This window comes from Chrysemys picta, chromosome 3 (assembly GCF_011386835.1).
Source record: "Chrysemys picta bellii isolate R12L10 chromosome 3, ASM1138683v2, whole genome shotgun sequence".
In the NCBI taxonomy this organism is placed as follows: Eukaryota; Metazoa; Chordata; order Testudines; family Emydidae; genus Chrysemys; species Chrysemys picta.
In genome coordinates this window covers 115,123,489-115,129,488 of record NC_088793.1, presented here as the reverse complement: position 1 = coordinate 115,129,488, position 6,000 = coordinate 115,123,489, and positions in this window count along the sequence as shown.

Sequence of the window (6,000 nt, the reverse complement as noted above, 5' to 3'; positions counted from 1 at the left end):
CGGGCTGCAGAGATCACATCAGAACTTTGTGTCCAGGCGCTGTGGCAGTTTGCTCTGATTTGGCTGAAGGTCTGAATAAGTGCTACAGTGACAACAGGAACGCTATTAATAAACAAAACATTAGAGAGTTCCTGGCTGACTAGAAAATTTGTACTAGAAACAGTACAAGCACTGGCACCTCACTGTTTCTCAGGGCTGGGGAACAGCTGTTGGACAGGCGCCAAGACATGTGTGTGACAGCGCTGTTTATGATATGAGGTGTGCCATGCTTTGCACCCTCTGAGGTGTTGAACGATGGGAAGAGCTACATGGGAATGCTCCGGCTCCGGTACACATCATTACAGTGTAGAATTGTGTAGGTGATAGAATTAGCAAGGCTTGGGGGGTGGTTAGTACCCAGGCTACTGTCAGCCGTGAGGTGGACTACGGGAGGATTCACATGTTAAATGAAAGCGTAAATGAGCTGGTATTCTGTGCGATGAGTGTAAGGGAGCTGTAAAAGGTTGCAACATGGTTCTTAAACTGTACACGTGCAGAATATCAACCTTGCTTTGAAACTCTTAGGGATGTTTATGAAAAAAATAAGGAGGAATGAGGGCAGTTGTTTGGACCTCTCTTCCCTGTCCCTACCCCCGGGCAGAAACTGGGACTTCTCTATTACCCGCCCCCTTAACCCCAGAAACCAGAACCGCTCCCCACTCCTCTCATCTATGGCTGCGGGGGTGATGGCTCCCTGCTCCCCCCTCCTCTCTGCAACCTCTGACTCTCATCCCCAAGCAAGGAGAAAGGGAGGGGTCAGCCCTAGGAAAGCTCCCTAGCACACGTTAATGTAGTCCAGTGGGGCCCACATGGGGCAGTGAGATCACAACACGCAGCCTATTGCTTGGGCGCAATGCCAGCAGTGCACCACCCAAGAGCACCGCTTGCCTCCCACAAGACCCACTCTGCACATGTACCACGGGTAGCGGAGAAGAACGTCCCCTGCAGCCATGGTGCTATTTACTGTGTTTGTTGGACCCCCAGCTTCCTAGATTTAAACCTGAATTAGTAATTTTTGTCATTACCTGTTCAAATCAGGGTGCTTATGGACAGTTAGAGAGGGTTGGTAGCACTGCACATGTGGTTTTCTCTTTGGGGGTTGGCTGTGTGGGTGTGTATGGCAGGAGCTGGAACCGCCTGACGTTTACAGTGCCAAAGGTGAGTGTGAGGTCAAAGATGGCAGATGCTAGCGAACGGGTGGGGTGGGCAGCCTTTGTTGCTGTCCTTTAATAGTATTAGCTTGAATGCTGTGGATGAGCATGAATGGTTTGTAAAAGGTGGTGGTGACAGGCTTGTTCATTTCAGCAACTGTGGGTTGGCAGAGTAAAGGTGTTAAGGGGGTGTGTGATGGGATTGCTGTAATGCTGCCCTCTGTCAGCAGTGCCCTGACAGCACTCTGAACTGTGCAGTACCTGCTCTTCAGCCGATTTTGGGCAACTCAGCGTTCTGCAAGGGGATGCCCTCCCCATCCCCAGCTACCCTCTAACTGTGCATTAATGGAGGGTTTAGCCACATGCAATGACATTTCAAATAATGATTTCGGACTGGCACCATGATGGGCTTGACACTGAGCTCCAGACCGTTATGTTCACATCCCTGGCTGTGCTGTGGTCTGTCGGTGAGGTATGCAGTAGCTCTTGCAGCCCTATGCATGGCATGTCTGGTGCCAGCAGCCAGGAGCAGGAGCACTGGTTGCCCCACTGCCAGCTCAGGTTTGGCCTCACGGCCTGTCCACCATGAGGGAGGGGCCATGTGACCAAACTTGAGTGAGTGGCATTGTGACCCCAGGCATGGGGGGAGGGGACACTGCTCAGACTTGGCTCTGTGCCCCCTCCATCATAATGAAAAGGCTACGGGGGGCAAAAATTAAGAGAGTGGTGCTGTGATTCCCCCACCCCATGCACTGGGGTGGGAGGCAGTTTCAACATTGCTCACTGCCACAATGGAGGGGGCACAGAACCAAACCTGAGTAAGCATCTGGGCAGTGGGGTGGTCAGCCCTGCTCCTCTTTAGTGCTGCTGTGGCCACAGCCCCTGCACCAGGCTCCCTGCCCCCAGTCTTAGCCTGCTTGCCACATCCCGGTGAGTCAGGGGAGTGACACTGCAGCAGCATGGGGTGGGCTGGAATCAGGGGCGGCTCCAGGCACCAGTGCACCAAGCATGTGCCTGGGGCGGCAAGTCGCGGAGGGGCGGCCTGCTGGTCGCCGTGAGGGCAGCAGTCAGGCTGCCTTCGGTGGCATGCCTGCGGGAGGTCCGCCGGTCCTGCGGTTTCGGGGGCAATTTGGTGGCGGGTACGCCGAAGGCACGGGACCGGCGGACCTCCTGCAGGCATGCCACCGAAGGCAGCCTGCCTGCCGTGGTTGGGGCGGCAAAATACGTAGAGCCGCCCCTGGCTGGAATGCGGGGGCTGAGCTTGGTAAGGACTTGGTGAGTGAGGAGCTAAGGCCGGGGGCTGTACCATGGCTGGCTCCACAGAGACTGATGGGGAAAATGTCTTGGATTGGCCCTGGAAATGTGTGAACCAAATTAGCAATCTTAAAACAGTTTTCAGTGATCAGATAACATCCCATTTGTGATTTACAAATATAGCGTCAGATCGATCAAACGGATAGATAAAACTAGATGCTGCCAGTGAGTGCAGCTAGATTGTGAGCCAATCCTGTGATCTGAGATATTACTTCAGTTCATGTCCGTTGGCTTATGCGTTTGACCACATACAGATGTGCAATCAACCTAAATCTTTGGCAAATCTTTCACGTGCCCCAAGGCATATATGTGAGGGTGACTGTGTGGGGAATGACTGAGGCAGTGTTGCCCAGTGGATAGAGCACTGGACTAGAACTCAAGAAAGCTGGAGTCTATTCCCAGGTTTGCCTCAGGCCTGCTGCACAACTTTGGGCAAGTTACGTTCCCCTATGTGCCTCAGTTTCCCCACCTGTAAAATAGGGATGGGGATGCTGATCTCCTTTCTAAATCGTTTTGAGATCTGCTGATAAAAAGCACTTTAAATGAGCTGGGTTATTCACAACTGGTTTTCTTATCTCTAAATGCAGTACTGATAAAATGTTTTGTTTTGGGGTTTTTGGGGGGGGGGGAAAGGGGGGGAACCACTGCTCATTTCTGCTAGAAAAGCCCAATGCTGGCCCTCAAAGACCCAAAGCTTCCTTTTAAAACAAATAGCTCATATGCAATCATGTTGGGCAAGCTGCAGAATAATGCCTGCATCTGTAACTTTCGCTCTATGCATCCGAAGAAGTGAGGTTTTTACTCACGAAAGCTTATGCCCAAATAAATCTGTTAGTCTTTAAGGTGCCACCAGACTCTTTGTTGTTTTTGCAGAATGATCTGTTACTCATACGTAGAAAACATGCTACAGATCTTGACCAAATTATTGATAATCTTCTAGGAATAATACACTTATTGGTTCCTATGCTGGTCTATGTACAGTGAAAAATTACATTGCTTAGAAGCCAAAATGAAGCATTGTGCAGCAGGGATAAATATAATCCAAAGATAGACCCATAGGGTGGGATTCACAAAGGCACCTAATTTCTGTTGATTTCATCCAAAATTAATTGAAATCAGTGGGAGTTAGGCACCTAAACACCTTTGTGAATCCCACCCTTACTGAATGTACAGGCTCACAGTCAGAGGAGCCTATAGTCCCTTCCAGAAGTAGCACTGCAAACAGATTTTTGAAAAAATCACAGCATGGAATGTAATTAATATACATTTTGCTGCCGTGATTGTGCACAGAGACCCACCATTATTTTGAGGCTATACCTGTATGTTTTTTGCAAAGGGTAAAGTCTTCACTAGGAAAAAGATGTGTTCTTACCTGGTATTAGCAAACACAAGATAACACCCGAGTTTTCACTCTAGGCTCCTCTGCAGTCTTTACCTTGACCTGCTAACACAGCCGGTGCCCTCCTGCACCCTGTCCCCCCGACTCCCTGCCCTAAGCCCTGCCCTGAGCCCCCTGGTACACCCCACATCTCTCCTGCACCCAACCCCCCTGCTCTCCACACCCCTTCTGCACTCCAACCCCCTTCCCACGCCCTAGGTGAAACTTCCACCTTGCAGCCCCTCCCCCCCAGCCCTGTGGCAGCTCCCTGCCACCCCTCCACCCTGAGGCGCCCCCCACGCGGCACCTCCCCCCCCCCCGTGGCAACTCCCCCCCCCCGGGGAGCCGTGTGGCAGCTCCCCACCCCAACTCACCTCTGCTCCGCCTCCTCCCTGAGCACGCTGCCCCCGCTCTAATTCTCCTTCCCTCCCAGGCTTGCGGCACCAAACTGCTGATTGGCGCTGCAAGCCTGGGAGAAGTGGAGCAGCGACCGCGCGCTTGGGGAGGGGATGTAGGAAAGCTGTAAAAAAAAATTGGGGGTACCGCTTTCGGCGCCCCCAAATCTTGGCGCCCTAGGCAACCGCCTAGTTTCCCTAAATGGTAGCACTGCCCTGCCTGCTAACAGGTAGTGAAAACCACGAACGACCTTGTCTTCACTAGGATGCACTTAGTAATACTTGGTAAGAATACCTGGGAGTATTCATACCAAGAATACTTGGTAGAATACCTGGGAGTATTCATGCCTAAGTGGACTCTCAGGATGCCTCTTTACCAAAAGGTTTTGGTAAAGAGGCATCCTGAGAGTCCACTTAGGCATGAATACTCCCAGGTAGTAAAAGAATCTAGACTGCAGAAATAAATGTGTTTGAACATCACTTAAGAACGGCCATACTGGGTCAGACCAAAGGTCCATCCAGCCCAGTATCCTGTCTACCAACAGTGGCCAGTGCCAGGTGCCCCAGATGGCGTGAACCTAACAGGTAATGATCAAGTGATCTCTCTCCTGCCATCCATCTTCACCCTCTGACAAACAGAGGTTAGGGACACCATTCCTTACCCATCCTGGCTAATAGCCATTAATGGACTTAGCCTCCATGAATTTATCTAGTTCTCTTTTAAACCCTTTTATAGTCCTAGCCTTCACAACCTCCTCAGGCAAGGAGTTCCACAGGTTGACTGTGTGCTGTGTGAAGAAGAACTTCCTTTTATTTGTTTTAAACCTGCTGCCCATTAATTTCCTTGGTGGCCCCTAGTTCTTATATTATGGGAACAAGTAAATAACTTTTCCTTATTAACTTTCTCCACACCACTCATGATTTTATATACCGCTATCACAGGGGTGGGCAAACTATGGCCCGCGGGCTGGATCCTGCCCCTCAGGGCTTTGGATCTGGCCTGCGGGATTGCCCCTCATGGTGCCATGGGCCCTGCACCGCTCTCAGAAGTGGCCGGCACCATTTCCCTGCGGCCCCCAGACGGAGGAGGCAGAGCGCTCCGTGCGTTGCCCTTGCCTCCAGGCATCGCCCCCCGCAGCTCCCATTGGCTGGGAATGGGGAACCACAGCCAATGGGAGCTTCGGGGGAGATACCTGGAGCCCTCCGCCACCCACCCCCAGGGGCCGCAGTGCTTCCTGGAGCAGCGCGGGCCGGGGACAGGGCAGGTATCCGCTGCTGCCACCCCGGAGCCACTTTAAGTAAGCGGCACTGGGCCGGAGCCCAAACCCCTCCTGCACCCTGTCCCCCTGCTCTGAGCCCCCTCCTGCACTCCACACCCCTCCTGCACTCCAACCCCCTTCCCTGAGCCCCATAATACACCCCTAACCCCTCCTCCACTCCAATCCCTTGCCCTGAGCCCCTTCCTGTACACTGCACCCCCTCCCACATCCCAACCCCCTGCCCCAGTCTTGCATACAATTTCCCCATCCAGATGTGGCCCTCGGCCCAAAAGGTTTGCCCACCACTGCGCTATCATATCCCCCTTAGTCGCCTCTTTTCCAAGCTGAAAAGTCTCTCCTCATATAGGACCCGTTCTAACCCCCTAATCGTTTTAGTTGCCCTTTTCTGAACTTTTTCTAATCCCAGTATATCTTTTTTGAGATGAGGAGACTGTACGCAGTAT